Consider the following 9,874-nt stretch of genomic DNA (forward strand, 5'->3'; position numbering starts at 1 on the left):
CTCCTGTGCTGCATCACCCTTTCCTCTTCAAGGGAAAAACCAACACAATCTCAAGAGACGACAGAAGATTTCTGTCGCCGTAGCAGAAGGATTTCTGGCGCCGTTGCCGGGGAGGATCAAGTCAAGAACTCATCCAAGTAAGTGTCGCAAACTCATCTCTTGCATTTACTTTTTTGCCTCTTGTTTTCCTCTCCCCCACTTCTGAAAAACAAAAAATTACAAAAATATTTGCCTTTTTCGTTTGCCTTTTTCGTTCGCCCTTTTCTTTCACTTGCCTTTCCTTTGCTTGTGTGCTATGTGCCCTCAATATGCTTGCATCTTCGTTTGCTGAAAATCTAGTGATATGGATCCTCACCCACTTGCTAATCTCTTTAAGAGATCCACTTATGTGGAACCGGTTGGTAGTGAGTTTTGTGCACTAGATTATCTTTATGAAGTTTTGCTTGATATGCGTGAATCTGAAAATCGTGAGGAAGAAATTTATGAAGTGATTCACGAGGGCTCCTTGAATGAAAAGCATGATTGCAATGGTTTCACTATGAATTCTATTAGTGACAATCATGCTAAAAATATGCAAAACCCTAAGCTTGGGGATGCTAGTTTTGCTATGTCCACTACTTGTAGCAATGATCATGATTGGGGTAATGATTTTTCTTATGATTTTGAAAATTTGTTTAAGCCTCATGATGAGTATGATATTTGCAATAATATTGAAAGTGGGTTTGGAGAAGTCATGACTTCAGTTGATGATAATCCCACTATTTTTGAAGAGCGTCAACATTGCAGGCATGTGGATCATGAAAATAATATCCTTTGTGATATCTATATTGTTGAATTTGATTATTATCCCACATGTAATTGCTATGAGAGAGGAAAATATTGTGGTAGAAACTTTCATGTTACCAAATTACCTCTCGTTATGTGGAGATTGCTATTGTCTCTTTCTTCTTCCTTGCATATGGTAACTATTGGTTGTCTTGACAATCTGTTTTCCTATAAAATGCCAATGCATAGGAAGTATGTTAGACTTAGATGTGACTTTCACATGCTTTATGATGCTCTCGTTGTGCTTCAATTCTTGTCTTTTGTGTGAGCATCATTGAATTATCAATGCCTAGCTAAGGGCGTTAAACAATAGCGCTTGTTGGGAGGCAACCCAATGAATTTATCTTTTTCTTTTTGTTTTGTTGCGTCCACGCCATCATAATTCTGTTATGATTGTGTCTTTTGAGTTTATTTTTGTGTTTGAGCCAAGCAAAACCTTTATGACTAGTCTTGGTGATGGTTGTTTGATCCTGCTAGCAAAAGACAGAAACTTTTTGCTCACGAGATTATTTTTCATGTTTATTCAGAAAGAGATTTTGAGTTGATTCTTTTTGCTGCTGGTTGATATGCCTTTTGCCCAGGCAGTCGTCATTTTTCAGAATTTTTGAGGTACCATAAGTATACGAAGTATACATATTGCTACAGACTAGCCTGTTTTTGACAAATTCTGTTTTTTGTTGAGTTGGTTGCTTGTTTTGATGAAACTATGGATAGTATCAGGGGGTACTAGCCATGGAAAAGTGAGAATATAGTAATCTAAGACCAATATAAATAGAAATAAATATTGCTACAGTACCTAAAGAGGTGGTAGTTTGTTTTCTTCTGCTAATGTTATCACGAGTTTCTGTTTAAGTTTTGTGTTGTGAAGTTTTCAAGTTTTGGGTGATGTTCTCATGGACAAAGAGATATGGAGTGGAAGGAGCTCAAGCTTGGGGATGCCCAAGGCATCCCAAGCCAAATTCAAGGACACCAAAAAGCCTAAGCTTGGGGATGCCCCGGGAAGGCATCCCCTCTTTCATCTTCAATCCATCGGTAACATTACTTGGAGCTATATTTTTATTCACCACATGATATGTGTTTTTCTTGGAGCGTCTTGTATCGTAGGAGTATTTTCTTTTAGTTGTGTCACAATCATCCTTGCTGCACACCTTTTGAGAGAGACACGCACTCATCGTGATTTTGCTAGAATGCTCATAGTGCTTCACTTATATCTTTTGAGCTAGATAATTTTTCTCTATGTGCTTCACTTAGATCTTTTAGAGCACGGTGGTGCGTGACTTGGTAGTTGTCTTGTGCTATGAAAGTAGTCCCCAAAGGTGATAGGTACCCAAAGAATATACAAAAACTTCCATCTTCATGTGCATTGAGTAGAAAGAGAAGTTTTGATTCCTCTCAATTAGTTTTGAGACGTGGATTTGGTAATATTAAGAGTTATGTTAGTAGGGTGTTGTGAATCTAGAAATACTTGTGTTGAAGTTAGTGATTCCCGTAGCATGCACGTATGGTGAACCGCTATGTTAGGAAGTCGGAGCATAATTGATCTATTGATTTTCATCCTTTGTGTTGCGGTCGGGATCGCGCAATGGATAACACCTACCAACCCTTCCCCTAGGAGTATGCATTTAGCACTTTGTTTCGATTACTAATAAAAACTTTCGCAACAAGTATGTGAGTTCTTCATGACTAATGTGAGTCCATGGTACAGATGCACTTTCACCTTCCACCATTGCTAGCCTCTCTAGTGCCGCGCAATTCACGCCGGTGCACAAACCCACCATATGTCTTCCTCAAAACAGCCACCATACCTACCTACTATGGCATTTTCATAGCCATTCCAAGATATATTGCCATGCAACTCCCACTGTTCCGTCTCATGACTTGTGCCGTCACTCTCATATTGCCATTGCATGATCGTAAGATAGCTAGCGAGATGTTTCAACGTCATACGCCAAATTAGATCGTTGCACATCCCGGTACACTGTCGGAGGCATTTCCTACAGAGTCATCATCGTTCTGAGCTTTGAGCTATGAGTAAATAAAAGTTTGATGATCATCATTATTAGAGCATTGTCCCATGTGAGGAAATAAAAAAAGGCCAAAGAGCCCAAACAAAAAAAGAGGAGAGAAAATAAGAGGCCCAAGAGCCCAAATAAAAATAAGAGAAAACGAGAGAAGGGACAATGCTACTATCTTTTTCCACACTTGTGCTTCATAATAGCACCATGTTCTTCATGATTGAGAGCCTCTCGTTTCGTCACCACCATATTCTAGTGGGAATCTTCATTATATAACTTGGCTTGTATATTCCAACGATGGGCTTCCTCAAAATTGCCCTAGGTCTTCGTGAGCAAGCAAGTTGGATGCACACCCACTAGTTCTCCTTTTGAGCTTTCACATACTTATAGCTCTAGTGCATCCTTTGTATGGCAATCCCTACTCATTCACATCGATATCTATTAATGGGAATCTCCACAGCCCTTTGATACGCCGAGTCAATGTGACCATCTCCTCCCTTTTTGTCTCACAACCACCACCACACTCTATTCCACTTATAGTGCTATATCCATGGCTCACGCTAATGTATTGCGTGATAGTTATAAAAGGTTTGAGAAAGTAAGAGTGTGAAAACAATTACTTGGCCAATACCGGGGTTGTGCATGATCTAAATTAGTTGTGTGGGGATGATGGAGCATAGACAGACTATATGATTTTGTTGGGATGACTTTCTTTGGCCTTGTTATTTCGAAAGTTCATGATTACCTTGCTAGTTTGCTTGAAGTATTATTGTTTTCACATCAATAGCAAACTATTGTTTTGAATCTTACGGATCTGAACATTCATGTCACACGAAAGAAGTTGCAAAGGACAACTATGCTAGGTAGAATTCCACATCAAAAATTCAGTCTTTATCACTTCCCTACTCGAGGACGAGCAGGAGTTAAGCTTGGGGATGCTTGATGCGTCTCCAATGTATCTATAATTTTTGATGGTTTCATGCTATTATCCTCTCAAACTTTGGATGTTTTGTATGCCTTTTATATCTTTTTGGGACTAACTTATTAACTCAGTGCCAAGTGCCAGTTCCAGTTTTTTCCGTGTTTTTGACCCCTTTCAGAGGAGGATTTTAAACGGAGTCCAAACAAAACTAAACTTCCAAAAAGATTTTTTCCGAAACAGAAGAAGATCGGGAAGCTTGAGAACCAAGGCACGGGGCCACCAGGGACCCCACAAGCCCCCTAGCCGCGGCCAGGGGGACCGCACCTTGATACGTCTCAAACGTATCTATATTTTTTGATGGTTTCATGGTGTTATTTTGTCAACTTTGGATGTTTCATATACCTTTTATATCTTTTTTGGGACTAACTTATTAATTCAGTGCCAAGTGTCAGTTCCTGTTTTTTCTGTGTTTTTGACTCTTTTCAGATCTGATTTTGGAACGGAGTCCAAACGGAATAAAATCCCCGAAATAAATTTTTCTAGAACAGAAAAAGATTGGGGGACTTGAGGGCCAAGGCAGGAGGTCCACACGGGGCCCACAAGCCCTGTGGCCGTGGCCAGGGGGGTCACGGCTACCAGGCTTGTGGCCCCCCTCGAGCTCCCCTGCCCTAGCTCTTTGGCCTATTTATTCCCTGAAATCCTAGAAAAACATCAGGGCGTCCACGAAACCACTTTTCCGCGGCCGCAAGCTTCCGTTTCCGCGAGATCTCATCTGGAGACCCTTCCCGGTGCCCTGCCGGAGGGGACTTTGGAGCTGGAGAGCTACTACATCAACATCATTGCCTCTCCAGTGACTCGTGCGTAGTCCACTTCAGACCTACAGGTTCGTAGTTAGTAGCTAGATGGCTTCTTCTCTCTCTTGGATCTTCAATACAAAGTTCTCGATGATCTTCATGGAGATCTATCCGATGTAATCCTCTTTGGCGGTGTGTTTGTCGAGATCCGATGAATTGTGGATTTGTGATCAGATTATCTATGAATTATATTTGAGTCTTTTCTGATTTCTTATATGCATGATTTGATATCCTTGTAAGTCTCTCCGAGTCTTGGGTTTTGTTTGGCCAACTAGATCTATGGTTCTTGCAATGGGAGAAGTGCTTGGTTTTGGGTTCATACCGTGCGGTGACCTTTCCCAGTGAAAGAAGGGGCAGCAAGGCACGCATCGTGTTGTTGCCATCAAGGGTAACAAGATGGGCTTTCATCATAGATTTGAGATTGTCCATCTATATCATGTCATCTTGCTTAAGGCGTTACTCTGTTCTTATGAACTCAATATACTAGATGCATGCTGGATAGTGGTCGACGTGTGGAGTAATAGTAGTAGATGCAGAAAGTATCGGTCTACTTGTTTTGGATGTGATGCCTATATGTATGATCATTGCCATAGATAACGTCATGAATTTGCACGGTTCTATCAATTGCTCAACACTAATTCGTTCACCCACCGTCTACTTGCTTTCATGAGAGAAGCCACTAGTGAACACTACGGCCCCCGGGTCTATTCACAACTATCATCTTCGCTTTTACTTTTACTTTGTTTTTTTAATTTTTGCTTTCAGTTCTCACTTTGCAAACAATCTATAAGGGATTTACATCCCCTTCATAGCGTTGGGTGCAAGCTCTTTGTGTTTGTGCAGGTACTTGTGACTTGACGCGATCCTCCTACTAGATTGATACCTTGGTTCTCAAACTCAGGGAAATACTTACCGTCGCTGTGCTACATCACCCTTTCCTCTTCAAGGGAACACCAACGCAAGGCTCCAAGGCCGCGGGGGAATCCTTTGCATATTTGCCAAGGAAATCCCTATAGGCGTAGCCAGCAGCAGAAGGATTTCTGGCGCCGTTTCCGGGGAGATCAAGTCAAGATCTATCCAAGTAAGTGTCACAAACTCATCTCTTGCATTTACCTTTTTTGCCAGTTGCCTCTCGTTTTCCTCTCCCCCACTTCACGTTTGTCGTTTTCATTTGTCTTTCTCCTTTGCCCTTTTCTTTTGTCTTTTGCCTTCATTTTCCGCCCATTTTTCTCGCTTGCTCTTGGGCTTGTTCGTGAGAGACCTTTCCTCATGGCCAAACCAAACTATTTCAGAAGGTTGGAAGAGATTGAAACTGGTGTCAAAGGTTTCATGTCTTCTCAGTTTGACCAAAATAGTTACTTCCGTAGGGAATTAAAAGAGCAAAATTCTTTTATGGCCTATTTGAATAAATAAGTTGATGATATGGCCAAAGAATTCCTTGCACTAAATTCTCAGCTTGCTCACCTTGAAAAATTGGTGGGCAAAATTTCTAACAAGCAAGCTACCTTAGTCAATAAGATGGCAGCTAAACCTGAAATTTGTGATGCAAATCACGAAGATCTTAAAGTGCTTGGTGTGACTCCTCTTGAATCTTTGTTTTCGCGTGTCAAACCTATTGATGAAGGGGCTGGATATGAATCCAGTTTGGTTGAAAAATTCCCCAATGATTCGGAGTCCACCTATCTTGATGATAAAGGTGTGGAGAGTGGAGTAGAAGAAATCAAAATATTGGGTAGTAATGAAACTCCCACTTTGGATTTCAAGGAATTCAATTATGATAGTTGCTCCTTGTTTGAATGCATTTCCTTGATGCAATCCATTGCAAACTCTCCACATGCTTATAGCCAAAGCAAAGCCTTTACCGCACATATCGTAGATGCTATGATGAAATCTCTTGAAGAGAAACTCGAATTAGAAGTCTCTATACCTAGAAAACTTCATGATGACTGGGAACCTACTATCAAGATCAAAATCAAAAACTATGAATGCAATGCTTTGTGTGATTTGGGTGCTAGTGTTTCCGCGATTCCAAAGTCTTTATGCGATATTCTTGGTTTTCATGAGATTGAAGAGTGTTCTCTTAATTTGCATCTTGCGGATTCTACTGTCAAGAAACCCATGGGAAGGATCAATGATGTTCTTATTGTTGCAAATAAGAACTATGTACCCGTGGATTTCATTGTACTTGACATAGATTGCAATCCTTCATGTCCCATTATTCTTGGTAGACCTTTCCTAAGGACTATTGGTGCTATCATCGATATGAAGGAAGGGAATATTAGATTTCAATTTCCTCTAAAGAAGGGCATGGATCATTTTCCTAGAAAGAAAATAAGATTGCCTTATGAATCTATGATGAGGGCTACTTATGGTTTGAGCACCAAAGATGACTATACGTGATTCCATCCCCTTATGCCTAGCTAAGGGCGTCAAACAATAGCGCTTGTTGGGACGCAACCCAATGAATCTATCCTTTTTCTTTCTGTTTTGTGTTTTCCACACTTTCATAATTCTGTTATGATTGTGTTTTTTGTGTTTCTTTTGCGTTTGTGCCAAGTAAAACTGTTATGATTAGTCTTGGGGATGATCGTTTGATCATGCTGGAAAAGACAGAAACTTTCTGCTCACGAAAAGAATTTTCATATTTTTTCTGTGAGAGCTTTTGAGTTGATTCTTTTTTCTGCTGATTGCTACGCAAATTCTTAAGACTGTCGTAATTGTTCAGAATTTGTGAAGTACCAGAAGTATACGAAGTATACAGATTGCTACAGACAGGTCTGCTGTTAACAGATTCTTTTTTTGTTGAGTTGGTTGCTTATTTTGATGAAACAATGGATAATATCGGGGGGCATTAGCCATGGAAGATTGAAAATATAGTAACCGAACATCAACATAAGTAGAATTTAAGTTTGCTACAGTACCTAAGGAAGTGGTGGTTTCCTTTCTTATACTAATGATATCACGAGTTTGTGTTTAAGTTTCGTGTTGTGAAGTTTTCAGGTTTTGGGTGAAGTTCTTATGGACAACGAGATAAAGAGTGGCAAGAGCTCAAGCTTGGGGATGCCCAAGGCACCCCAAGTTGATTCAAGGATGCCCAAAAATCCTAAGCTTGGGGATGCCCCGGGAAGGCATACCCTCTTTCGTCTTCAATCCGTCGGTAACGTTACTTGGGGCTATATTTTTATTCACCACATGTTATGTGTTTTGCTTGGAGCGTATTGTATCGTAGGAGTCTTTTATTTTTGTTGTGTCACAACCTTCCTTGCTGCACACCTAGAGAGAGAGATACATGCACTCACCGTGATTTTGTCGAGCTTCACATATATCCTTTGGTTAGACAATTCAGCTCACATGTGTTTCACTTATATCTTTTGACCTAGTTGATTTTGCTCTATGTGCTTCACTTCTATCTTTTAGAGCATGGAAGTGCATGGCGTGGTAGTTGATCTATGTTATGAAAGTAGTCTCTAAAGGGGTAGTTATCCAAATGTATATGAAAACTTCCACCTTCATGTGCATTAAGTAGTTAGAGAAGTTTGATTCATCTCAATTAGTTTTGAGTTGTGGTTGTGGTAATATTGAAATTATACTAGTAAGGTGTTGTGGATCTAGAAATACTTGTGTTGAAGTTAGTGATTCCCGTAGCATGCACGTATGGTGAACCGTTATGTGATGAAGTCTGAGCATGATTAGTTTATTGATTGTCATCCTTTGTGTAGCGGTCGGGGTCGCGCGATGGTTTATACCTACCAACCCTTCCCCTAGGAGTATGCGTTGAATGCTTTGTTTCAATTACTACTAAAACTTTTGCAACAAGTATATGAGTTCTTCATGACTAATGTTGAGTCCATGGTTTAGATGCACTTTCACCTTCCACCATCACTATCTTCTTTAGTGTCGTGCAACTTTCGCCGGTGCATAAAACCCACCATTAGCCTCCCTCAAAACAGCCACCATACCTACCTACTATGGCTTTTTCAAAGCCATTCCGAGATATATTTCCATGTAACTACCACCATGACATGTGCCACAGCTTCTACATTGCCATTGCATGATCATAAGATAGCTAGCATGATGTTTCCATTGATGTCTATGCCATGCTAGATCATTGTCACGGTACACTACCGAAGGCATTCCATATAGAGTCATCATTGCTCTAAGTTTTGATTTGTAAGTGTGATGATCATCATTGATGGAGCATTGTCCCATGTGAGGAAATAAAAGAGGCCAGCGAAGCCCATTTACAAAAAGAGGCCAAAGTTGCCCACCAAAAAAAAAGAGGCCAAAGAGCCCACCAAAAAATGAGAGAAAAAGAGAGAAGGGCAATGCTACTATCTTTCCACACTTGTGCTTATTAAGCACCATGATCTTCATGATTGAGAGCCTCTCGTTTTGTCACCACCATATAGCTAGTTGGAAATTTTCATTATATAACTTGGCTTGTATATTCCAGTGATGGGCTTTCTCAAAATTGCCTTAGGTCTTCGTGAGCAAACAAGTTGGATGCACACCCACTAGTTTTCTTTAAGAGCTTCCACATACTCTTAGTTCTAGTGCATCATTTGTATGGCAATCCCTACTCATTCACATTGATATCTATTGATGAGCATCTCCATAGTTCATTGATATGCTTAGTCAATGTGACCATCTTCTCCTTGTTTGCCTTGCAACCTCCACCACACTCCATTCCACTTATAGTGCTAAAACCATGGCTCACGCTCATGTATTGCGTGCGAGTTGAAAAGGTTTGAGAAACTAAAGGTGTGAAAACAATTACTTGGCCAATACCGAGGTTGTGCATGATTTAAATTCGTTGTGCAAGGATGATAGAGCATAGCCAGACTATATGATTTTGTAGGGATAACTTTCTTTTGGCCTTGTTATTTTGAAAGTTCATGATTACCTTGCTAGTTTGTTTGAAGTATTATTGTCTCCACGTCAATAGCGAACTATTGTTTTGAATCTAACGGATCTGAACATTCATGTCACATAAGAGGAGTTACAAAGGACATCTATGCTAGGTAGCATGAAAGCATCAAAAATTCATTCTTTATCACTTCCCTACTCGAGGACGAGCAGGAGTTAAGCTTGGGGATGCTTGATACGTCTCCAACGTATCTATAATTTTTTATGGTTTCATGTTGTTATTTTGTCAACTTTGGATGTTTTATATACCTTTTATATCTTTTTTGGGACTAACTTATTAATTCAGTGCCAAGTGCCAGTTCCTATTTTTTCTGTGTTTTTGACTCTTTTCA

The sequence above is a fragment of the Hordeum vulgare genome, chromosome 2H (assembly GCF_904849725.1).
Source record: "Hordeum vulgare subsp. vulgare chromosome 2H, MorexV3_pseudomolecules_assembly, whole genome shotgun sequence".
Classification (NCBI taxonomy): Eukaryota; Viridiplantae; Streptophyta; class Magnoliopsida; order Poales; family Poaceae; genus Hordeum; species Hordeum vulgare.